Below are 27,719 nucleotides of genomic sequence, written 5' to 3'. Positions count from 1 at the left end.
TTCTTTGCCTACAGAAATAAAGATCCTCATATGCTACATTTTTGTTCACATGAAAAAACAAACATCTTTCAAAAAAACCTGAATGGGTTTAAAGAGCACTCATTCTGATGGTGTGATAGTATTTCATTTTTTCAGCCCTTAATGCATTTTTACCCAAAATGAAACAACAGCAAAAAAAAAAAAAAAAAAAAAAAAAAAAAAAAAAAAAAAAAGTAACCAAACTATATGGACTCTCGTAAGCCAAATCCTAACCTTCTTTTATTATTATTTTAAAATAAAAGATGATCCCACAGTTCTTTTGACAGATTTGTTCAATATTGAAACAACAGTAGTACACTATGTTAGCAGCAATGCTAAACTTAAGCACTGAGATTACAGGATGATAAATTGGACAGATTTGATAACGAACTAAATAAAATGCATTACAAGGAATTGCACTGCACAAAAGAATGTAGAAAAAAAATCCATAGGTCACAGAAACAGCTCATTGACTAAAAAAGTTATTAAATTTTCAGTTTTACCAAAATAAATAACTTGATTATATTAAACAGGGCTAGATAGATACAGTTTGATGAAGCACTTGAATTTTAAAAAAGCTTATTTGAAAAAAGTACTCATGATAAAACTGTGGAAAAGGCTTAGAATGCCTTAACAAAAAATAAATAAATAAATAAAAAATAGAGAGAGAAAGAAAAAGTAAAATCTTGGATATCTCAAATTAGACATTCCCTACATTTGAATGAGAAACCTGTGCTTTTAGGACCCAGAAAATGCAAATTAAGGGTTACTTTTGAAGATATTGTGTCTGTTCTCTTTTCACACAAGCACAACAAGGAACAACAGGACATGTCCAGGATACTGAAGATTTAGGTTTACATACTAATCAGATGTGAATGCTGCCTTCTCACATTCTCATCTTACCACATACTATGTCATAGATGCTTTTATTTCTCCTGAGAAGCTTGTTTTGTTTTGCTTAGATAATTGAATGTTCACTGGGTAAATAGGACACATCACGAACAGGATATACTTGGCTTCCTGTTGCAGGCAATTTCTGTCACTGGCTTCAGCAAATATTCAATATTGAAGCAAGAGATCTGTATCAGGATGACCCACCACATAAAACACTTGGACACTCCAGCAAATCAGAAATCCCATGGGTAAAAGCTGGGGCTGATGTGAGTCCTTCCAGCACAGTTTGCTTCTTCTGTCTCAGCTAGTGGTAAAAGAGAAGCTGATGTCACTCAAGGCTCCCTTCCCAGACAAGATTTGTTACAAATTAAAGGTGAAGGTTCATTTTTCCCAGTGATTTAACTATTTTTTCATCATATCCCCCCACTAGAGTGTTAATACAGCTCTAAGTGAAACGTAGAAATACGTAGATCACTCTGAAAAAAAACGCCTCCTATTTATTTCCGTGGAAATTATAACATACACAAAGAGTACAACAATAACACTATTTGATAGAGAAAGTTCTCAGCTAATGAACACTACTTCTGAGCACAGTCACTGCCGGTAGCTACGTATTTTGACCAGCAATGAACAACAGCCTACATGCAATGTTCATAAAATCTGTTCCAGTGGAGGTGACGCACTGTTGCTGTTGCCAGTGCTGAAACACACCACCTACTGCCTCACTGTTCCGTTTCCAGAAAGTGTTGATGAATGTCAACGGGTGTCATTTTTTTGCATGGAAAAATCCAATGACACACCTTTGCTTCATGCACATTCCATGTCAGACTGCCCCTTCGCTGCGATCTGTCACACAGCAATAAAATGCAATCGAATATTGGTGGGAAGGTTCAACCTCTACTATCATTGCCACCAATATCCACCTCTGACACTGTGGGCCAACAGTATAAAATAGGCTTTACTTTCGTAGCATTCCTCATAGACTGTGCCATCACCAGAGCCATCAGAAGAAGGCGGTGAGTAGAAGCACCTTTCCAAGAGAGTGTATTTGCTCATGAGGTGCTTGTGCACGCATGGGCATAAATGGAACACCCTGAATCCCCATAGCTGTCAGGAAATTTCATTTCATGTGGAAAAGCATCCCCACTTGCAGTGTGCCATTCATACGGGGCTAAGCTGAGGAACAGGGTGATGCTTCCTTCAAGATGCCTTTCATAACACATGCTGTACATCACCAACCTGGGCAACCAGAAGCCCCAGATCATGTCACTGTTAATGAGAGAGCCTGGAGATGCGACAGGAAATTACACCCACTTTAACTGAAGTTCACTGTAAAACAAAGCAAGCTATTTGAGCAGCTTGATTAATGATGGCCAAGCAGGCTTCAGGAAAAGTTTGTGTCTGGCTAACTGGCTGCAGTCCTCACAGAGGATGTCGGCTTAGAATATGTATAGGGGGGGATAGTGTAGAGAGCATTTCCTGAGAGATTCAGAAAACATTTAACCAACTTACAGAAGATTAATGGTGGGGGCAAAAGAAAGAAGTTATGGCTCCATCAGCTGAAAAATTGACTAGAAAAGAGAGTCACCGTAAGGCAGATAATTGCTGGCTGAGAAAAAGTTACTTGAGGCAGCATAGCTGGTCGGAGCAGAGTTACTATTTCTTTATTCTTATCAGGGCTCCCGTCAAAACAGCTGATAGCTGTTTCTGTTAGATAGGGTTGTCAACAAGGCTGGTTTGTCAATCCTTGATCATCTTAGCCCACTTTTTTTCCTAAAGTAGCCGTGGCCTATTCCTCCCTGCTGTCCTCCCTCACATGGATGGAAACGAAGAGAAATTTATGTAATTCCTTACATGTAACAGTACAGAAAGAATAAAAGCACAAGACTTAGCAAACAGAAGAGACTGGAGGAAAAAAGGTGAAAGACATAGCAGCCTTACTGGTACATTCAAAATTATCATTCAGAGGAGAAATGTTAGACTGGAATAGTTGCAGGAAGAAGGACAATCTTGCTTTTTTGTGATGGGTTACTCATGCGACAGAAGCTGCCTACTGCTCAGCACAGGCACATGGTTTTAGGTTTGCCAAGAAACATATCTTTGTGCTGTCCCAGGCATTGCTGCCATCTGCTCCCACACTTGGGGGGGTTGAAAAGACGCTTGGAGGTTGATAGAAGCTTCCTAACCATGGAGAACTCTGAAACAACCTGTGGAAAGGTGGGAACCCTCTTGGCTTGAACCCTTTAGCAGTATGCCTGCTGCTCCCCACAGAGCAGAACACCTGAGCACTGGGGCCTGGCAGCTGCTACTGTTCAGTAAGGTGAGCACAGAGGTCAGGAACAGTTTCATATCATTCCCTTGCTCACCATTATCCAGTTACATACCCATTGATGCCTGATTAAAAATGCATTTTCTAGTACTAAAAAAAGGGTCTTCCGCCAGATTAGCTCTGTGCCATTACTCTATCTTACCCTTGAAGGATACTCAAAATTTGAACAAAATATGTTGGCCTGCTCCCAGAAATCTGATTTAATGGGCCCAGATGAATGTTTCTTGTATCTATCTCTTCTAGTTCATGAAATTCAGCTTACTTTAGGCCTCAATAGGTGGTATTTTTTCCTCTTATTTCTGAACCTCAACTCTGTCTTCTCACTTCACTAGTAATTCTCACTTTTCTAGTCTCACCCAATTCTCTGCTTACTAGGATCATTCTATTTCAGATTTTTACAGCATTTCATAAATACAAGTATCTGAATATTTGGCAATTTCAAATTCATCTCCAGCGTTCAAAGAGGTCAAACTTAATAGCACAGTATAATTACTGTGACATTAGAAATGTGATGACTTGACTAAATCAAATGCAACCACTTTGTATGCTTGCAATTTGATACGATACCGAAAACCATCAGTACTTATTTCAGCAGCTTCCTTGGCCTTTGAACCAGTCCCTCCTAGACTGAAAGCAGTAATAATATGGTCATTACTACTACAAACACCAAATAAAAAATATGAACTGCAGTTTCTTCAAAGCACTGTGAAGTTTAGTTTGCTTGTGTAGCTGTATGAGATAATTAGCAGCCTGTATGCTCCTCATAATGTTAGTCAGAAAAAAAGTAATCAGGAGTTACAAAGGGGCTGCATCACAAACTATTTCAGTGATCACTGTGTGTTGAATTAAACAATTTTTTTCAGCTTACTAGGCACATTTGGTTTGCCTCATAAATACATAATTTAAATAATAAACCAGTCCTAATATGCCTTAAAAACAAACCCCTTGTTTTTGAAACAAAATTATTCCTAAAAGATGCTAATGTCATTCTTTTCAAATGCCCATACTCACTCATCCTGCATTTATTTTTCCACATTCCTTATTGTACAGCAATAATCACCAGCTTACCCAGCATAAGAATTGTAAATTTGTTTAAATCACAGGAAAAGAGAGAGCAGACCTTTCACAGCTTATTGCATTGTTACCTGTCTTAAATCAGTACCAGTCACCTTTGCAGTGCAAGTTGTACAAAGGAAATTTAGGAAATATCAGTAAGCATAAGGTTTATCCACAGCCAGTTGAACCTGAATAGCTGATCTCATCTTCTATCACATAACACTGTTACATTTGGATAACTAAAAAAATATGGCTATCAAGCTCACTGGAGGTACTTTCTAACTAAAAATACTAGTTCATTCAAATGTCACTGTTTCAAGGCATTTTTCAACTTTTTAATCTGAACGTTACATTTTGTTCAAAGTTCCATTGTTTCAGTTTTTATACCTTTATTTTAATTTCATATTGGATGTATGGTTTTGTATTTGTTCAAGTTGCCAAATTATTAAACCAGTCACTGGTAACATAAATAACAAACAACCACTCTAAATCTGAAGAGAGTGAAGTGCCAAATTAGCTACCAACTACAAGATTGAGCATTTCCTAGCAAACATTACCAATGCAGCAGAGGTTCTGCTAGGGCAGACAATACCCATTGCCAAATCTAGAGAAAAAGCTAATGAAATGTGTTAGGTTCTTTTATTTTTGGTTGTTTTCCCCAAATAATGTATAAAATTAGAGTAACTTTAAACAGCAAGAAGAGATTCTGTTTCAGACAATATTTAGACTGGACAATGAAATCTTAATTTATTTAAGTCACTTTTCTTCATTCCTACTGCAGGGAAATGCAGATCAAAATTTCAGATTCAAATAATTGCAAACACAAGCCAGAAATCTGATCCAAGTTTTGCAAAAAAAAAACCTCTTTAGCATATCACTCTAAATTCTGACAGCTCTCAGTTTAGCCATATCTGCCACAATATGGAGGTGTGAGTATGTGATTTCCTGGTTCCATTACCTGCCTCAGCTGAGTTTCACACCTACCCAGTTTGACCCCAAAGAAGTAACATCAGCTAAAAAGCTGCTGTGAGTAGATGAGGCACAAGGGGAAGCAGTGACACAAACCATCATGTGGGCAATCAATTGCTACAGTTTTAAGGTACCAAGCTTGACGTAAATCTTTGAGGGAAAGTGACATCTCAAACAGTATTTGCCTACTTCAATTACTTCAGAAAAACACAGTTCAGTCAGCAAATCAAGCCCTAAATGAATACACCAAGTCAAGTTTGCTTTTAAAAATATTACGAACTATGAGAAAAGTCAAGATCAATTTGCATTTTAATTTTCATTTGGGATCAGGCCAGTTTGTAAATGAGGATTGAATACACACACAATTTCTTTTTTCCTCTTTCTTTTTTTTTCCATTATCTTCCCCATCCCAATCACAAGAATTTCATGCACATTCAGGCTGTCCTTTTGTTCTGCTGCAACAAAGTGCTCAACTAATTGCCAGGTCAAATGCATTAAGTCTTCTGTCTATTAGCTTAACAGCTGGTGTTTGCCTCTTAAAATTCCTTTACTGTCAGCTACTGCCTTCCAATTTGAAGAATTTCTAGTGTGGCTTTCCACTCCAGTCCTTTACAGTTCTCTTAACATTAAGATTGGATAGGTCCCCACCAAAGACATAGATTAGAATGTCTTCAGATTGTGTTCAGATTAGGAAACAAACATCATTCGGTGCTTATTTTGTGTTCCTTCTTGGACATCTCATAAAAAATCCACTGTATAATGAACAATTAGTCCTTCTATGGACTACAGAGGAAGTTATTGCTGTTGTTTTACATTAGAATTGAAGTCTGTTGTCATTTTGATAGAATTACATAGCAAATGTAAGATTCTATGATTAATAGGTGCCAAGCATCCTAAGGGCAAGTTTCCTTACTACCCTTCTGGGAGCTGGAGCACAGCACCTACTGTGCAGAGCAAAGGAAGCTTTCAAATATCTTTATTCTAGATCAGGCATGTCCAACCCTCAGCCCACAGCCTGCGTGTGGCCCAGAACAGCTTGCAATGCGGCCTAGCCTCTGTTGCCGCACCATCGTGGTTGCACCTCTGCCCTGCAGAGCAACCTGGCCTGGCCCCAGGTGTGCTGCTGTAACCGGCTACAGTCAAACAGCAGTGCATGAATCCACACTGTCTGAGCAGAAACCAGGACATGGGGAAGGTGCAGTATAGTGCTAACTCAAGTTATAGCCAGTAACTCTTTGCAGTTTCATACACTGGCTAAACACAGACCTACAAAGAGTGAAAAAGATGCAGCTTTCTGCTTCAGTAAAGGAATTTGAGAACAGGTTTCAAGATTGCCAGAACACATTAGTTTTTTGGTATACCTTCAATTCCATTTTCAGTTGACATAAATACATCACCTGCCAATTTTCAAATAGAATGCATAGAGGAGCAATCAGATATTGAACTCAAAAATCTGATCATGCCTCTTTATGAGAGAAAAATATCCCAAGCTTCACCATCATGTCTTATTCATGTCATCACTTTTTGGCAGTACATACATTTGTGAACAGTTCAGCATGTTAACAATCATGGATGAAAGAGTAAAATTTCATCAAAAGTCTCTAACGAATACCTTGAGAATTCATTAAGAATTGCAACCAGACTAAAAATTAAAATAAACTTTATAACTCATATATGTTAACTATATTGTATATTTTACAAGGGCTGCTCTGAAAGTAATGCCTTCTATTTTATTATGTTAGCCCACAATATCAGAGGCGGATGTTGGTGATACAGAAGTAGAGGTTAAACCTTCCCACCAATGTTCTGTTACATTTTGTTGCCATGTGACAGATGGCAGCAGAAGGGCAGTCTGATAAAATGGCATCTGACGTGGAAGTGCGCATGAAACAAAGGTGTGTCACTGCAGAAAAAAATTGCACTCACTGACACTCCATACAGAAAAAAATTGCACTCACTGACATTCACTGATGCTTGCTGAACATTCCTGGAGACTAAACAGTGGATGTGAGCACAGTGAGGTGGTGGGCGGTGTGTCTCAACAATTGTGACAGTGAGTCCCCTCCACTGGTGCAGATTTCTAGGAGTATGACATGCAGTCTCTTGTTCGTTGCAGGTCAAAATATGTAGCTAATGATGGTGACTATGTTTAAATCTTCTTTTTATCTTTTTCTTCCTTTTTTCTTTTCTTTTTTTTCTCTTTCTTTCTTTTTTTTTTCTTTGTAGCTGAGAATTTGCTCTATCAAGTAGTGTTACTGTGCTCTTCATATCTGTTGTAGTTTCCATGGAAATAAATAGGAGGCATTTCTCTTGGAGCAGTGTGTGTTTATGCAGCCCAAGAGAATTTGTCTTCACTCAACATGGCCCAGGCATGGCAAAAGTTTGGACACTCATGTATCTAGGTCACATGACTCCCGTATGCAATGATTTAGATTATCTAAAAGCTAAGCCACCCAACTTTTCTATAAATACTGTTGTGACCTAATGTCATTTTATGTCATGGAAGTACTTAATGGTACACCTGACATTCTCTTATCTCCTAAAACCAAAAACTAAAAACTCTTTATTACTAGTTCTCAAGCAGAGTGTCACTCCTTGTCGTGTCCAGGAGTAGAATTTCAGTGGCCACACCATATTATTTCAGACCTTTAACTCAGTGTAAATTGACAAAATACCTTTCGGTTGGTCTTTATGAGCTGCTTCATCATCTGTTCAGATGGGACAGTCATAGACAATCCAAAGCGATTATTGACCATACATTCACCCAAAACTGACTGAGGCATGCAGGGTAGCAGAGTTCACCGACTTTGGTGAGCTTTTGATTATGTTCCACACACCTCTATAATATTACTTTCTATTCCAAAGTATTACAGCTATTTCAGCAGATGCCCAGCATCTGTGGGCTTGATGGGGTGCTAATCCTATTACAAGGTGATGATTGGAAGCCTATAGCTTATACTTCCAGATGCTTTTAGGATACAGAGACCACATATACTCCAAGAGGGGAGAAGGAATGTTGGGAGAGCTGTTTGGGTGTGAGAGTTTCATACACTATTTGCTGAGTTTCAAGAGTTTCCGGATAACTAAGGACCACAAACCGTACATACATTAAATAGTAGAGATTCATGGCACTCTTGAAAATTTGGAAGACTTTACCCAGCAATATGCAAACCTGTTAATACTCCCACTGGAATGTGTCGGAGATCCCAGTAACTCTTGGCACAGTACACCTGGCAATCAGCCACTCAAGCTTCTTTGCTTTCAGGAAAGTATGGAGGCCTTGTGCACAATTTCCCGGTCTTTCTTCAGAGTGAGAGGTTCAGGTGACTTCACTTATTCCATTCTGGCACTGTAGATGTGGTGATCTATGGGTGCCACTGTAAGGAATATGTTAGTTTCCTGGTCCTGTTTAAAAGGAATATGTTGTTCACAATCCACATTCACTTCCAAAGATTGCACAACTCCATAGTTCAAAGTCCCCACGAAACAGTCAGAGAATCATATCATAGAATGGCTTGGACTGAAAGGGTCTCAAACATCTTCTAGTTCCAATCCCCCTGCCAAACACTTAATCAGACACTCAGACAGGCAGCCCAGGGCCCCATCCAACCAGTCCTAAGGAAAGAGAAACAACTGTTGATCACCATTTCTATGCATTACTGTGGATCCTCACAAGATGTGGTAAATATCTAAGCCCCAGCTGCTGAAATTGATGCAAGAGTCTTAGCTTTACTTACAGTAAATGCTAGCCTCCAGGAGCAAGGGAAGGGTATGAATTTGAGGGCTAAAATAGATTCCAATGTTAACAAACCCAAATGCAAACATTTTCAAACAATGGTTACTTGTAGCATAGATTACAATAAGAATATCATTTGCACACACATGCTGAATCTTTTATAATGCTCAAACAAACAGGCTAGCAAAGTAAAACAAACAGTATTTCAGCAAGTTAACAGCTATGTAATTCTATCAGTGTCACACTTCTTTTGACTTATCAGTATTAATGACAGTGTAATTAGATGGTCAGTCAATATGCCCTTATCTGGCAGGACAAGAAGAACTATGCTGCAAATGGAAAAAAGAGTGATTGGAAAACATTTTCAATAAAGCATCAATAAGACAGTAGGGATTCAGTTCAAGTTTATTGAGATTAGATGTAAAAGCTTTGAAATCAGGTATATAGAAGCAATAAGTGCACAATGTTATGAAATTCATTTTCCACCCCAGCTCTCCTTTAATGATAAAGAACCATCACTGCTGTCCTTTTACTGTAGTATCAGTTTTAACATATAAGCTCTACTGGCTGCACTGCAACCAACATTTTTTCATAATATCTCCATAATAGTTCTTCATTCTATGTTGCCTTTTACCAAGTTGCAGAAATAATGTTTGTACCTGAAGAAACAAAAAGACTTAAAAAATAGTCTAACATAGTCTTTCAATATCACCTCCATCATTGTTTTTAGAGATGTTGCAGCATACATGAATTGGAGGAAATACCAGAAATACTTTTTTCCCCAATAATAGCATTTAATATGTTACAGAATAATTATACATAAATATATATAGAATACAATACTCAAGACTACATGAGAAACATCTCTGATAACACTATCCTATGGATTTTGTATAGGAACTGATATGAGATTCATAGAGTACCCCAAGTTGGAAGGAACCCATAAGGATCATCAAGTCCAATTCCTGGCACCACCCAAAATCAGACCACATGTCTGAAAGCATTGTACAGACACTTCTTGAACTCTGGCAAGCATGGTGCCATGGCTGAAAAATGTGGTGACTTCCCAGGGGGGCCTGTTTCAGTGCCCAACCACCCTCTCAGTAAAGAATCTTTTCCTAATATCCAACCTGAACCTTCCCTATCACAACTTCATGTTGTTCCCTCATTGAGAGAATAGATCAGTCCCTGACCACCACTCCTTTCATGAGGAAGCCATAGGCTGCTCTGGTCTCCTCTTTGCTAGGTAGAACAAATCAAGGGACCTCAGCTGCTCCACACACATCTTACATCCAGTTATAAGACTTCTAAAGAGAAGGGAATAATGAAATATAATTGGTACTACTAACCTTTCAGTCTGCTAATAAACAGTCTTAAAAATAATTACCTGCTCCAAATTATTGCATGGCATCTCTGTGTCAAGGGTATCATACTGACAGTGGCTTCATCTGCTAAGAGCTCAGTTTTATAAGCATGGGTCTCAGCCTCGCAACTAAATCCACTAGTTCTGGGTCTTTATGGAGTATATTTAACTTCAAGAGACATTCTGTGGAGTTACAAATATATCTGTGCCACTGATCTTGTTGCAGAATGAGGCTCTTTGGGAGCAGAATGAAAGGAATATCATGCTTCTTACTGATGTATTGTGCCAGAAATCACAGCTTTTGTCTTAAAACGCTGTTGTCTATAAACCAGCTCTTCATTACCGATGCATTTCCATTTTTGACAATCAGAGCTGTTTTAAGTTTCCACTATTGTTCACTATTTGCCAATTGTTTCAAGAGTGCTCAGAGCATAATTTTTTCTGCTGTCACCAATTTTTTACTTCAGCAATGCCAAGTCTATAAATACCTTTCATATTCATCAATATTTTAAGTATCAAAGTACCTATTAAAAGCTGTTTTTCATTCAATTATCATACAAATTCATGATAAAACTGGCAGCTTCTGTGGAAGAGAGATCTGACTCCTCTGGATGAGGATGAGAAGGAGTATGTGGGCATCATATCTCATTAGACTTGTAGAGTATTATGTAGGACCAAACTTTATAGAGTTTGTCTACTTATTTCAACAGAGATAAGACTGGCAGAGGGTGCAAAGAAGATAGAGATAGACTTTTTTTCAATGGTTCCCAGTAGCAGGACAAAACTGGAGCAGAGGAGGTTTCCTCTAAACATCAAGAAGCACTTTTGTGCTGTGTAGGTGACGGAGCACTGGCACAGGCTGTCCAGAGATTCTGTGGAGTCTCCTCCTTGGAGATCTTCAAAAGCCACCTGGGCATGAGCTGGGGCACCCTGCTCTGGGTGTCATATTGACCAAGAGAACCCTTCCAGCTTCAGCCATTTAGTGAGTCTGAGAAAGGGGGCTGTATAGGATTCTTCCAGTCTACCACAAAGGGATTAGCATTCACTCCTTTTTCTTGTCATCTCACCCTGTCCACTGATGCCCAGTCTCTGTAGAAGGCTATAACTGAAAGGTACAAGACAGTGAAAGGGGATTTACCTTCAACTGAATGCTGTTCTTCTGATCAGTTTTAATAGTCTCTTATGATGAGATTGGAAGTGTCAGACGTTATCAGCAGCATGTTTGCCAAAACTAATGAAAAAAGCCTGCTGAATGAATGCAAGTTTAGCAGGAAAACAGATGAGTGAACCAAGGAAAGAACTATATTCCTCCCACGAGAGTGGTGTGAATCTCTCTAAATATATGGATTTTAGTAGTAAACCTCTTACCTGCTCTTTGCTGGAGGTATGTGCCCATAGTGAAAGGGAGTGAAGTGGTATTTCTATTTAACTTCAACATGGCAAAGCAAGCTAAATACTTTCTCAGTCTGTAGTGGGGGAAACATGGGGAGGAGTGTCTTATCAGACACTGTCTCCTGGACTCTAAAACTATCATGGTAGCCAGCATACATAAAGAGGATTACACTGAACCTTAAGGCAAAGCATCAACTTTCACTGCAGGAAAACTGTTTCCGCCTGCCTCACGCAGCATTGTCCTTATTTGAAAGGAATAGCTTTGTCTGAGCATTTATGGCCAGGAGAAATACACAAGAGAAAAATCTGGCTTGGTTTTAAATCATAAGTACATAGCTGTAGGCATATTTATAAAGTGTATATATAGTGTGTGGACACACAGATACATTTACCATGGCGAGTCATACCACTGGGGTATTTACTATCTAGCATGTGGTAGAGCTCTGTATCTCTACTCTTTCCAAACTTCTAGCAAAAGCAAAAACATCCATACCTGCATTCAGATATAGCAGAAGTGTTTCTTTTAAAGGATTCCTCATAAGCTTTAGTCTGATGGCAAGCAAACACTTCTATAGTAATTGCCATTTTCTACAATGTTCTTGATCTAAAGAGGAAACAAAAACACATATCAGCCTAACTTTAACTGTAATCACAATGAAAAGTTATCATCAGATGCTGTAAGGAGGTACTATAAAGTGCTGTTCATATGATTTCCAGCATTTCCACATACTTTTTATCTCTACTTACACAGAGCTTAATGACTCCAGGATATTTGCCAGTTACAGTACAGGATTATAGACCTAGGAAAATGTCTGATTTTTTCACAGTATAGGTTATGTTTTTGTAAGCATAGGACCAAAGAAAACCATTATTATGCTTGTACCACCTCTGGAGCAATGATTTTCTGTAAACAGCTTAAGCATAGCATCCCCAAGGTATTCCTAGACAGAACAAATGCCACTGTTTCATAATTAAACAGTTGGTCTAAAGATTTCTCAAAAGACCAATAGTTCCAAGCATTCAATAACTTGGAAAATACATATTTTGCAAAAATATTATTCTAATTTCCCACAGGTAATTCAAATTAATTTGCATATACATCTGGAAAATAAAATCCAATTCCTGTATGGATGACACAGGAAGTATTACAGGCTACAACAGAGTCTTGCAAGCAGTGACTGAATTTACAACACATTTTTAAGAGCTGTTCATTTTTGCAAGCCAGACATGAAGCTTAGGTATCTGTTAAGTTTCTTTAAATTTTGAAAGCAGAACATAGGGGAAGGGTATTGAGACTTCAGCAGAAGGAAGCACATTTGAAAAATTTACAAAAATACAAGTTGGGGGCTAAGTTTATAAAACACTTTTGGCAAGCATCTTCATTAGCATTTTGCTACATCACCTTGTACAGAAATATCTCATTGTAATTGGTGGCTTCATTGTTGCGACTCGTCACCATCTACAACTACTTGACAAGAGGTTGCAGTGAGGAGGTTGTCCATCTCTTCTCTTAGGTAATAAGTGATAGGACACAAATGGGTTCTTGTTAGTTGAGGCACAGGAAGCTTAGATTGGACTTTAGAAAGAATTTCTTCATGAAGGAGTGGTCAAGTTTTGGAATGGGCTGCCCAAGAAAGTGGTAGAGTCGCTATCCCTGAAGGTATTTAAAAGCCATGTGGATATAGCACGTATTTGCTGCTATCAACTATGAAATAAATTATGAGCTACTAAATAATTACAACAGTACATCTGCACACAGATTTAGATATGCTGATACTAGTCTCCTGGAAAGGCAGTCTATAAGAACCAAATGGAGTGGCTACGGGATACAAGTAACTTCAGGAAAAAATGGATTCTGAACTACTACCACAGTTTTCAGATGCAGCCTTTTCATAAGATACCTTGCTTTCATGCAAACAAAACAAAAGCGGCAACTCATATGCAAAAATAAGAAAGATAATTTCAGTACAAAATTTCTGTTCTAAATTTGTTGTAGCATTTGTTTTTTCAAAACCAGCTTCATTGCACAAATATACAAGTCACATGTTCCTTTTTTTTTTTTTCCTCAGATGAGCAGAATTGAATCAGCCTTCCAGAGCAAATAGTCATTATTATGAGCTTAAACTTTCCTTCCCACAAATATTCTCTCTAGTTCCTTTCAGTGACCATTCCAATCAATCCCTATAATTCTATTTACAATGTAAGTGAAGGACATTTATTGAATATATGACTTGAATCACTCAATGGGAATCTCAGATAGAGCTGGAATTAATTTTCTAGCTGCATAAGTCTAGTCTAGTAAGTTTTCTTGCCAGCTATGAGAACATGAACATCATAAAATCAGACATACAACAGTTGTTACTGAAAAGTTACCTTTAACAACTGTTACCACAACACGGGATCCAAGATAACAAGGGTATTCTCCATTTCTGAATGTGAAATGGAGAAATTCACGCAGGCAGAATTTTACTTCAAATTAGTTCCAACAAATCATAATTTCTCTGTGCAAAATAGCCGAATTTCACCAATAATGTTTCTCCAGGATGTCACATCAGAAGCTTAATAATTCCTTCTTTAAGGCAGATGTGAAATGTCTGATTCCAAATAAACTGGAGCTACAATCAACTTTTCTCTTTTTAACTGTGGTAAGATACCAGCATCTTGATAATAGTGAAGACTGTCAAAATAAGTTTCCTATAATCTGTGAGTATAAATACTGTACGTAAAGTCTGCATGGAGTGATTTTACTCCATTGACTGCCACATGCTTTGGAACAAAACAAGCTTAAAGAAAATAGTTTGAGTTAGCTCTATACTACTCAGATTAATGAGATTTAAAATATCAAATGTTAACAGATTATTAAATATCACCTGTTTTAAGTAACAGTTTAGATGTCCTGAACACTAGTAGAAGCAAGGGAGAAGATTAGATTCTCATCACAAATGCTCTTTCACTCACTATCATTACTTCTAAACCTGTACTGGTCCATGAACACGTGCCAGGAACAAAATATTTCCAATATGGATCTGAGGAGTAATTTGATATTTGCTCTGAAATTTTAAAGAAAACTCTAAATAAATACCTGGCATCAAATACTTTATTGCAAAAGTATAGGATTTCTCACCATTTATGTATTCTCTTAATCCTGGTAATTTTTCTTCCTTCCTAAGACAAATTGGCTGTTGTTTTCTGGCCAACATTCCTCTGAGGTTGGATCAATAAATTGTGTTAGAAAACCTTGTGAGATTTGATGGTTTCCTAAATTATTTGTTGCTCCACAGTACAAAACTGAGATTTTTCTAAATCGTTAGACACTGTGATTAGTGATCAAGATTTAATGATGCTTGTAGGTAGAGTCAATGGTTACATAAAGACAGACCACTCTCTCAGAATTCATCTTAACATTTGGAGATGATGTCCACAACTATTTCTGTTAGAGCTTGTTTTAGCGTGGGCAAGAGTCTCAGCTGAGAATATCCAGATCTGAATAAGCTTTGCTGTTAAACTTCTTTCCTATAAACAAACCATTAAATAAGAAAATGTTGCAAAAAGAGTTTTGAGAAACATTGGCAGGATAGTTTGGAAATATCTGGAAGACTGTACAACACTTATATATTACCTTTCAAAAATACAAAATTCACCAAAAGAAGAGGTGTTGCAAGGCAAAAGAGTATTAATGAAAAAACTATGATAGCAATGATACTGACTTATTATACACATAAACCAGTAGCATGAAAGGATGTGTGTTCTGAGCTGGAGCTGTTAGTACATCCAACCAACCAGCACCTGTTTCAAACCAAAATATTCTGATATGGAGTTCATATTTCAGGTCTGGCTCCTAAACATACTAATAACTCTAATGGGAAGGGCTTGTGCAACATATAAAAAGCAAATTTGAACAGTAGTTTATTCTCAAGGTTTTAATGAGTCACCTGGAGCAACAGATAAAACAATGAAAACAAATCTCTGAATATGTGGTATGGCTACGGAGGAGTTCATTTCAGAGTCATATGAAAAGTCTTTCCTGAAGGACCGATCTGGGGATGCCAAATGGTATAAATTAAAAGATTAGTTGTATTCAACTGCCAAGTATACTCCTGAACATTTGGAGAGGCTCATACTGGGCCGCATAGACTAAGCAATCATATGACTGAACAGCTGGAAAAAATCCTTGAGTAGAATTGTATTTAATGGTCTAAAAAGCAGCACTGAAATAAACCTCTGGGTTTTACGGTATAGAAGACAAAAGCACTCTACCCTATCTTCATTATAAAAGAAAGAAAACTTTGGCAAAAACAGATTATATCAACATAACAGGAAAAGTAGAAGTAACAGCTAGATCTTCTACTGTGTTTCATTTACATGCTTTAGTTCTGGCACTTCACACTCTAGAGATAATCATTTCCTTTGTCATTTTAAATGCTAACCAGCTGGAATAAACAGTGGTGAATTCTATGAGTTAGATGTCTAACTTCACAGTTAGTTCACCTCACTGAATCTCCTATTCTTGTCTGATTTTATCCTCTCAGAAATCAGTGAAGAAAGTCCTTGCATCTGTACAAGGTTTTACTCAGCTACATAGATTGCTTGTTTGACTGCAGGCATCAGAATTTCTACCACTTAGGTCTGAATACATTAAAGGTGAAATCAGATTAATCTCAGAGATTAGCAGAGAACTGTCACGCAGGGTGAAAAAAACTGAAGTTGCTCACAAGATGGTGAGGAAGGCAGGAAAGGTGAGGAAGGTAGAGCAAAAAGCTGAAATGAAGCAGTTCTGACAGAGTGAGTTAAGAACTACAGCAAACTTCTAGGACCAGGAATATTAGAAATTAATATTGATTTACTTCATTTTATTAGAAATCTGCTACTGATTTACTTCATAAATAAATACATAAGTAAATCAATAAATTGATAGTCTTCATCGTCTGAGATAGGTAGGAAAAAAATGATATATACAGATAACCACTACTAACAATTAATTACAGTTAGTACTGCAGCATGACCATTCTTATTTTTAGTATCCAACATCAGATGCATTTTTAAGAATCTGACCAACACAGTAACACAGAAAATAATTACTGAGTTACATTCAGGAATGTGTCAGGCTCCTAAAGACAGGTCTTGCTATTCTCAGCATGTATGATAGCGTCCCTACAACATTCTGTAGCTCCATATCAAGACCCATCTTTCATGTGGTTAGAGATTTCTCCTCCTCTCATACTGCCATATCAAGTGTGCTTATCATACTTCTTTTGTCTCTTTGTTTCCACTCTCTGACTTTCTATTATAACTAGGTCAACTTATCAAGGTCCAAAACACTCATAAGCCATTTTATAGGCTTAAATAGGGAGCGGTGCTATAGAACTTGTATTAAGTTTGGTTCTCTGTAGACCAAATTTTGTAAAGGTTTGTGGAAACCTAAATTCCATTTCAGTTTTTAAAGCACTTTGTGCTCACAGTCAGAACTATCTGTATCTGTTTCTATTAAATTCATTTTGGTGCTAAACTTGCTTTTATGAAAACTTGAACAAATGAATTACGGCAAAGAAGAATCAAAACCTTTACGAAATTGGGCCTATCAACCCCTGCAAAACTTACTGTCTGTATAACACAGAAGATGACAGCCAGTAAAAATGCTATCTACCCCTAAAGAAATAAAGTGGGTACCACAGGAAATACTAGGTAATCACACAGCTGGTAATTTCCAGGTAAACAAGTGTCCTATGTTTGGAGTACTTTCAGTACTCACTCCATATTCCACATAGAAATTAGTCTTTGTGTAATACTACAACACACAGCAAAACACTATGCAATCTGGACCAACGCATATAATATCGTTAACAAAATTTTACAAATAAACTGAATCTCATTTAGTAGGTTTTTAGAAGTACCAAAAAATTGCCAGGATTAAATGCTTGACCCTTACACACTGTATTAAACAAAGTAATTTTGATTAATTCTTCTTTGTTTAAAAAACAAACAAAACAGCAACAAAAGCAACAACAGAAAAACACTTCAAGCTCTCTTGAAACTGCAGTTCAGAGTAAAACCATAAGATTGCACTTCATCTGAAAACGTTGTAGAAAGGTAAAATTTACAATTTTTCACACGGTGTTAGAACATTTTCCACTTTTCTCTCCACTCATTTGTCTTTTTTCAAGGAAAAGTAGAAAAATGGGGCTTGAAACAGAAATTAGTAAAGAAGGGGAAGATAAAGTCTATCATTCTTGTTCTTCAGGTATTTATTTTTCCTGTTAAAAATATGAAATGACATGGAAAATTAGATTTCCTCACTTCAATTTCTTACACATCTTTCAAAACCCTTTTTGAAAGGCTGTCTGCTAGTAATATGAAACTTTGTTGAGATCAATTTCAACATTTCTGACTGTAAAAAAAATAAAGTAAAAATCTTATCTCTTAAAAAATATTTTAGGCTGGCATTTAAGAGCAAATGTTTTTCCAGTCAGTTAGTTATTTGTGATAATATTAGGAGCTTCAATTTATCATGTTTTAGACCCCCTAAATAACTATTTTTAGGCTTAGAAGCAACTTCTTTATCTACCTAAAATTCTAAAATGTCAGCCTCAGTATGTTACGCACACGTGCTGCAGTAAGAAGAACTCTGTCTCCTAAATGGATGTCCAAGCAGCTTGAAAATTTAGTCCATCTGTTGTATCATGACTTTTAGCTCATCAATTCAATTCATGCTAAAAATTAAAAGAATTTTAAAAAGAAAAAATGAGCAACACCAGATATTAATAGAATGAAAAGGTCATAATGATTGACAGCTGTAATGACCAATATTCTCCAGCTAAAATCTAAGACAAGCATCTATGTGAATGTTATTGCAGAGTAATGATTTTAACTTGAGATCATACATTAATTTATTTTTAAAATTGTTTTCCCCAAAACAAACCCTAATATTATATCCATCCATATACTTTCCAACTGAGTCCAAGCCAAGCCAGCTGCAGCACCAAAAAAAGGAATTCAGCTTCAAAAATCCCTTAAGCATCTCTGCTAAAAATGCCAGTAATTGACCCAATTCTCTTCCTTTTCTTTCTGGATTCTAATGAGTTACACAATCTGCCATCAGTCCTTCTGCTCATTTCAAAGAACTAACTTCACTTTCCACTGTGAAGTCAAGATATGATATAAATGGCAGCCTACCTGCATTGAAGACCTAGGCAAGGTAAAAGCCTGAAATCTCACAGTTGGGAAGGGGAAAGATGCAGAACTTTGTCTGTACTTCATGCCATCCATCAGTCTGCAGAGCTGAACACATAGCTTTTCAGTAAAAATTACCCCACATATCTAAGCTTATAAGACAGTTAGTTTTATTTCAAATCAACAGTTCTGGATGCCACAGCCAGTTAGCATTCTTCTTTTGTGTACATCTGTGCAGGTGTAGGGAAAGGACACTGTTTTTAAAAGTAGGTGTACCACATAATTCACCACTCTTGGCAATTTTTATTCTATCTGCACTTAAAAAATATCTTTGATGCAATGCTTCATTATTTGTCTACCAGAAGATTCCTTTTCCTTTTTAGAATTTAGCATTTTAGAAACATAAAGTTAAAAAAAAAAAGAAGAAGTAAAACATAAATAAAACAACAATAGCAGACTTCAGATAACTTCAGTGAGATGGCATGTTCTCATGAATAATTCTCTCAACATATCAGTCTAATGAATTTGTACAAAGATTTGGCATATCTATTTTCTCCTTTTTAAGTCATGTTGACCACAAGGCACCAATATGTTCAGCTGTAATTAGTAGAAATGCTGTGGTCCAATATCCATGACACATCCTAGAGCCACAGGAAGCTCATCTGTTCACTGCTTCACAAATTGCCAGAACATTTCACAATGTAAGATCAAGCAGCACAGAGAAAGTTCATCCAAGAAAATGTCCTTGATGTGTCTTTGGTCCTGTTTGCAGGATACTATTTATTCTCGGACTATTTGAACATATCACGTAAACAAGCTTTTTACAATAAAAATTACGTATTAACTGGTAAATGCACATATTTAAACATAAACAGATTTACATTTAAAATCTAAAAATAAAACCTATTGATCAAAGATAAAGAGGGAAAGCGATGTCACTGAAATTGCAGTAAGATTGTTGTTACAAGACTAGAATATCTTACTGTCATTTAAACAAATCGTATAGACTCATGCTACTTGAAATAAACCTTGCCCAATGAAAACTCAGGCCATAGCAACACATGAACCAAATTCACTTTCTCAAATATTAACTGAACCAAGAACCCTGATACCTCGCTTACAGTCCTTTAGTCTATACTGTCATACTGCAAAATGTTACCATTGCAATAAAATAAAAATTAAAAAAAAATTTAAATCAAAATAGTAAAAAAGATACCATTAACAAAACAGTCATCTAGAATGCAATCAAAACCACTTAATATAACAATGCAACCTAACAAAGACATTCAATACCATTACTTGAATTTCCCTTTTTTCAGGCTGGATGTGGCTCTGGGAAGCCTGGTCTAGTGGTTGGTGACCCTGCCCACAGCACAGGGGCTGAAATTAGATGATCTTTGAGATCCTTTTCAACCCAAAACATTCTATGATTCTATAATTATATGTATATCTGATACATTAAATATTAAATCTCCTTTTCCCCTCTTCATTTACTTAACTACAAGAATTCAGTGTTAAATCTTCTGCATCATATTCACATGTGTATATTATGACGTCTAATCACAGGAATAGCTCTCCTGCAGTACAAGAATGGTTATGCTCTATCAAAATCAACAACGTATTCAAGATTCATGGATTATGAGTTTGAAAATCACGGAAAGTAGTTTGGTTTAGGTCACTGCTGCGATTTCACACACAACAAGTGAAGAAAGAAGGCCTCCCCGGCCCCTTTTACCTTCCAATCCCCATGTCAGGGACAAGAGAAACAGAAACAACCCAATTAAGATAAAAACAAGACAAGCACATGCTTCTTGGATGAAATTTTCATCGCAAGTCCAGCACTTCCGACTGCACTAATATATATCACTAAAAACATCCTTCCAATTAAATAATCATCTCTGCTCAGTAGATGTTTAAGTTTCTCTTAGCCTTAATGTATGCACTATATATCCAATTTAAGAGCATTTTTCCTTCTTGTGATATCTATCCTTCCTTAGAACAGTGATATCTAAGTTAAAGAAACTAATATCTTTTCACCACAAAGGCCTTCATACCACAAAAAAAAGCCATTTCTTTTTCACAAGCTACATGAACTATTAATTCTTTCACCGTAAGCAAAGCATGAATCATCACTGTGATATTCTCATCTCTCTTATTTTTACTTATTTTATGTAAGCATTGATACCTAGTATGCAATTGGAATATCTTACGAAAACACAACATACCTTCATTTTCCACATTAGAAGACAATTTTTGTCAGTGATACCCATCTTTTCCCTCAAACTACTCTCTCAGAATTTTGCTATAGCTAAATATATATACTTGTGATTCTGTGTTCCAGTGTCTGAATTCAACTGAAAGCTGTTGGTGTTAGATAGCAGCAAGTGTTCAAACAACAAATATATTTAACTTCACCTTTAGCATCCTTTTCTGTTAGCACAATTTAGGAGCACCAATGGTTCCGCTTTTATGTAGAACTTGAATGCTGTGTTCAGATTTGTCATATAACAATAAGATAGGCCAAAGTAGACCTCATTCTGCACTAGTATTTCCCCCTTTTCTTCCTGTATGTTCAGTAAATAAAAACAAGAAAAGCTCAGAAAAGCTGTCTACTCATTTCCTGATATTTTTCACTAACTTCATGAAGATGAGAACTCATGATTTCCCTCCACTGATTATCTCCTTTTATTTAATTTTTGACCAGCAGTAAAATAGCTAATGCTAACATTTAAACTAGACATTTGCATTAATTTCAGCTGAGATTATTTATTCTTTTCCAGGCCAGCTGTTTCATACTATCTTGCATTTCAGCAGACATTATAACTTTTTTCATGCTTTTTTTTCCCCAAGTTTTTCTCCCAACCAAATCACTAAAGATTTTCAAGCAGGTAGAAAATAGTGGAAAATGGGAAACAATAACCTAGAAACTAAAATGACAATTCACATAAGACATCAGATCCTACTAACATCATACACTTTTGATTTTCAAATTAAAATCCCAAATTCCATTCATATCTGTTTAATTTCCTTTTTTTCCTCTCAAATCAACTTGTAGACAATAGACAATTGTGAAATGGCCTGCCATATCCATCAAGCTCAGGACTGTTTCAGGAACAGACCAGGAGGCCATATCCTGAGTTTCTCTCTTGCTGGTTCTGGGAAAATTCCCATTAGAATGTAGATTCTGAATCCTCATTTTGAGTTTAGGTTTCATTCTGGGTTCATTGGCCTCCAACATAGCTCTGAACTAAACAAGTTTCTGATTGCTTCTTTACCATTTATTTTCTCTGAATCTGAAGTGATAGTGTCAGATTTAGGACATCATACCAATTTTCACAGCAAAAGCATGCAGTGGTAAAAACATGGGCTTATAAATTTCGCTAAAGGAACAAAGAGAAGAAAGTCTGGCCTGGAGAAAAGAGAGAATCCATGTTTAAAAAGAACCCATATAAAAAGTCTGAACTCTCATTTTAAGAATATTTGAACTGTAGATCTTTATATGATCCATAAAGCCCCAGGAGCACTGGAAAAAAAAAAAGAAAAAAAAGAAAAAAATATTTTAGCTCAATACTACGTCTGTGTCATCACCTCAGTGCAAAAACTTTCCTTGAAGTCAAGCAACTGGCATCTGTAATCCTCCAAAGATACATCATCAGTGGCACAAAAAACAACCTGTATTTACTTCCTACCAGCCACAGCCAACAGATTTTCTTTTTTTCTTTTTTTTTTTTTTAATCATCAGCAGATGTCCCAAAGTATAGTCAAGTCATTATTCAGTCATCTTTAGCAGCCTTCCTGATCAGCTCCTGCTCCTGAAGTCTAAGAAAGTAGAGCATAAATGCACTCTGGGAAACTTTCCATGTTCCTAAAACAGTGAGTCATTCAAAAGCTGTTTTTAACAGGATCTGAAAGGGTGCCACCAGCAACACTAAGGTCATCTCCAAGTGCACACTAATGAACCACATAGAAAAGAGCAGAGGCATTTGCAGGAGGTTGTTTAATATTTCTTGACATCTCAGTACTTATATGGCCCTCACAACTTTAATATGAATGTCTGAAAATCATTAATGGATTTCACCCTCACATCATCCCTGAAAAGTGGAGTTATCTACATTTTGCAAAGGGAGAAACTAAATTAAAGAGTAGGTTAAAAAAAGAAAACTTTAAAGCTACAGCAGGGAAACAATGAATTAAAAATGTGGTCACAAGTATCTTGAATCCTGTCTTTTAAAATCTTATGAAAACTTGATAAAAAAGTGAATGTTTCTCTGAAAATAACCAGCTGTCTGAAAGCAAACAAAATTGTATTCTACTCCTAGTTTCATAAATATGAACTTTCTATCCTTATCAATGGCCTTTTTGTACATAAAGTTCCTTTTTGTATATAAAGCTCCTTATGTTAAGGAAAAATTATTCAGTGTCTAACTTTGAGCATGATAACCACTGTCCACTATTGGAAAGTATGTCAGGTATCCATGTAGTTTTGCTATCCTTATTGACCACTCTTATTGCAAGATCAAGGTTCAGGTCACGTTCAAATCTTTATACAACAAAAAGGAAAATACAGGTTTTGCCCAGGGAACTTAGAATCAAGATAAGCGTAGAAGATACAGTGTCAGTCCTGCCCTCAGGCCATGGAACACATTCACCAACTTCACAACTCCTGTGCAATGTTTGTGAAGCCTCAGCAAAGCCTCAAAGCTTTGCTTCCTATTTCTCCTAAGTCTCCCATGGTTTTAAATCCCTGATACATTTTGTTCATGAACTGCTAGCAAAATAAAAAGGAAAAGCAAAGAAAAAAATTCCAGAAAGTAGCAGTAGGTGCCTTACTCATAGTGTATGGTTTATTCCTGTATTGAAAACTATTCTGTTACATAAAAATCAAAACATAACTTATGTTTATATCATCCTACCTCCTGACTTTAAAAGGATTAGCCTTGCTCCTTCTCATACAGCTTTACACTCTCAAACTGTATACAGAGCAAACAGGGAAAATTGGACTCAAACAAGTGTTCTATCAACGATGGGGTTGACCAGTGTGGCATACGTACAACTGATCAGATATCTGAAGAAAATAAAACCTAGGTAAATGAGGTTTTCATGCAAGACATTCCAGCAAGAAGCAGGCAGCCATTTCTTAAAACACCACACCACTATTACCTTTATCATACATAGAATGAACAGGTCATAGAGTCATTAATTTTGGAAAAGATCTCTGAGATCATCCAGTCCAACCATCAGCCCATCTGCACCATGCCCACTAACCACATCCCTCAGTGCAACATCTACACAGTGTTTTTGAACACCTCCAGAGATGGTGACTCCATCATCTCCCTGGGCAGCTTGTTCCAAAGCATCACCACACTTTCTGAGAAGAAATTTTTCCTAATATCCAACCTGAACCTGCCCTGGCACAACAGAGTAAACAATCCCAGTTCCCTCTGCTACTCGACATAAGACTTGTGTTCCAGACCCTTCACAGCTCTGTTGCCCTTTTCTGGGCACACTCCAGGGTCTTAATGTCATCCTTGTAGGAGGAGCCCAGAACCGAACCCAGTTCTTGAGGTGCAGCCTCACCAGTGCAGAGTACAAAGGTGATCACTTCCCTGGTCCTTCTGGCTGCACTATTTCTACTAGAAGCCAGGATGCCATTGTTAGATTGCAGCATTTCGGGATCTAATCTGAGGAGGGATTAATCCGTTCCCAAGGAAATAGGAGCAATCACAGAAGCACAACCTGATCTGGCTAACTTTCTGAAAGCTCCTTCCTTTATCCGACTGCAGCCCTTTATGATCATTCATAGGCATACCTGATGTACATCTTTTCATGAAAGAAGCCCAGAAGTGTAACTATTAAACAGATATTATTATCCAGAAGTTAAAGAATGACTGCCATAGCCAGTGGGCTGTAAAACAGCACCTTAAGCAAGTCTCTGATGTTTGGCCAGTAAACTGAGAACAAACACCACTTCCTACTGGAAATTCAAAGATGCACAGTTTCATTTCACACTTAGCTTTATTAAATTTGAACATTTTTCTGAGCTTCCCCATTTTACTAAGGAAAAAAAAAAAAAAAAAAAAAGCTGTTATGACATGCAGAAGAGCAGTCTGCAGATACAGCATCTCCCACCCCAAATCTCGGTGTCAGTGCGTCTCCACAGAACACACTGCTGGATGAAGCAGGCGGAGATGCGCGTGTCCCTGCACAGGTGAAGGCCGAGCCGGGGCAGCCCGCCCGCCCGTCCGGAGCAGCCCGCTGAACCACGGCCTCGCCAGCCGCCAGCGTGAGCTGCGCGAGCCGAGCGCCCTCTCGCGGTCGCGCCCGGCACAAGGCCTGAGGGGTTCTGCTAAACGGCTGAGCAAAGCGCGGGGAGTTGGTAACCATTGGGCCCCAAGGAGGTTGTGGATGCCCCATCCCTGAAGGCATTCAAGGCCAGGCTTGATGTGGCTCTGGGCAGCCTGGTCGAGTGGTTAGTGACGCTGCACATAGCAGGGGGGTTGAAACTAGGTGATCGTTGTGGTCCTTTTCAATCCAGGCCATTCTATATGATTCCTTATCCTGCCTGCTATGGTCTGTCTGTTCGGTGTAATTCAGCCACAGGGATAATGGTACATGGGCCACGAGGATGCAGAATTCCTACATCCAGGTTGCAAATGTGCCTTAGCAATGCCAGAAATCACACTTGGAGACCTCTCTTGGAACACAAAGACAACTTCCAGCCGCCATTCCACACTGAGGATCCAGAGAGGAACTGGAACTTTGTAACATACGGAATTAAAATGCAGGCAGCTAGCAGTGATGACTGCAGAACATGGAGCTTTAAGCAAAATGTTTCAAAAGACAGTGCCAGCGCACGTCTGTCTCAACCATACCATTGTTCCACGAGAACTCAGTGTCTCAGCTCACACCATCCAAAGCTTTTGTGTGTATGTGTGCGTAGATGCAATTGTTAACTCACACAATTGCTTGACTCACAAAAGCAAATGGAAAGAATTGAAGCAGAAAAGCCCTCCTGAACAAGCTGGAGGTTTGATGAGAGTATATGATTCTTAAATACTATGTAGCTTTCTGCTGTTTCTTTGAAGAACATAATGCTTCCATTTGATTTAATTACTCTGACATAAAATCGCTCACATTGAACCAACAAATAAGAATGGGAACAGGATTTTTAAGCCAACAAACTTAGAGTGCCTAACATCACATATCATATTGTTGCAAAGGGTTCTCTCTGAAAAAATCCCACTACTCCCATTTTCAAGGTGTGTGGGAAGCATCTTGCCTTTGCCTTGGCTCTTTCACAAAAAGTACATCTGGATTATATGACTGTCTATGTCCATGACAGATTCATGTCACTATATAAACAGCTGGAGAATGAGTTCTCCCTCTCCTCAAGTCTCTCTCACCATAGAAAGATCCAATTAGAAGCTGCCTAGCATCAAACGGTCACATTGCTTTTGGTGGCAATTTGTACCACTTCTGCAGTGAAGTTGCGAGGAATGGGGCAGTAGAAATAGCACTCTGCAGAGCTGTAGGGAGAACACTGAAGAACTACAACATGTCTAGTCTTCCACTAGGTCTTCTCAAACACCCTACAGATGACCATTACCTAAAAACAATCCCTTTTCAGATTTTTAGTGATGTGCAGACAGATCTGAATGCCTATGTAATGCAACAGTTTTCAATCCTTCCAACTATATCTTGCTAATTAATCAAATCCACAGTGCCAGAGGAAAAGCAGTAGCAAGAATTTGCTCCAGTGAAAACTGTGGACTGCTACCTCCTTATACTCTAGTCGTCATATTTTCACTTTTCTCTGCAAGCACAGAAAAGTATCTGTCAAATCTCTCCTGCCACCCTTTAAGAATGTCCTGCCAGTTTATCGGCATCACAGAGCTGTGGAGCCAAGTCTACATGTCTGCCATGCATTAACCTAGTGCATTAAAAAATGCATTCTCGTGAGATATGGGTAATATCTTGACACAGTGAATGATGTTTGACAACAAGATTATTTAATTGGGATTAGGTGGTTTGGACCAAGAGAGATCTCTGGAGAACACACTTTGATTTCCTGTTTGACACATCCCTGAGGGGAATGGCTAGATTGAATAGACACTGCTCAGAGTTTCCGACAGACTGGGGGAAGAGAGTGGAGGGGATTTAGGACTTGCAGTGGGAGTGCCTTCTGTCACTACTGCAGTATGCCTCAGGCTAGACAAACATTAGGTACATTTTTTAAGGAGCAGGCTGACTCCATGGAGTTTAAGTTGGCTGTCAGAAAGCATGAGACAGCATTGCACAGTGCACTCCTGATATTTTCTGTTGCTCATTCAGCAGTAAAAGACATCTGTTCCTGTCATTATGGTACTAATTCACAGATCTAGTGTCTTGTCTAATTGTAAAATTAATTTTAATAAGTTAGAGTTGCCAAACTACTGGATACGAATGCATGAGATTTTCTATTCTCTCTTCAAATGAAAGGTTTTGCAGATATTGTCTGAGGTTATTAGTGCCTGTATAAGCATAGACTTTAAGTATCTGGATAACATTAAATCCTCAATATGTTCAGCTATCAATCTGATCTCCTTATGTCCCTGTTTTACAAGAATTACATTTGGTTAGTGTGACCCTTCTGTTTCCTCCATGCTCCAGTTGCATGTTACTAGGACAGATGTTTAAGCAACTGGGGGATGTTTATTGGAGGCTTTGTTTTTTGTTTCATTTTGTTTTCTAAAGATAAATTCTCAAGTCACAGAGGAACTGGACATTAAGAAGCTTATTCACTTATGTGAACATTT

General features: G+C 37.7%; 1 protein-coding gene across 2 annotated transcripts in view; it reads right to left on the bottom strand.

Moving 5' to 3' along the window:
• The window catches only part of LOC104911682 (uncharacterized), a 71,288-nt gene that overhangs the window by 30,549 nt on the left and 13,020 nt on the right, over positions 1-27,719 (bottom strand). For both annotated transcript variants that reach the window (XM_085231236.1, XM_085231244.1), the window contains exons 2-4: positions 12,251-12,361; positions 8,439-8,881; positions 1,117-1,216 (exon numbers count right to left, since the gene is read on the bottom strand). The gene's annotated coding sequence lies outside the window, so the exon portion shown is untranslated. The remainder of the gene's footprint in view (positions 1-1,116; positions 1,217-8,438; positions 8,882-12,250; positions 12,362-27,719) is intronic.

This window comes from Meleagris gallopavo, chromosome 1, assembly GCF_905368555.1.
Source record: "Meleagris gallopavo chromosome 1, MGAL_WU_HG_1.1, whole genome shotgun sequence".
Taxonomy (NCBI): domain Eukaryota; kingdom Metazoa; phylum Chordata; class Aves; order Galliformes; family Phasianidae; genus Meleagris; species Meleagris gallopavo.
The sequence above is the reverse complement of the archived record's forward strand: the minus strand, read 5'-3'. Positions and strand labels throughout refer to the sequence as shown.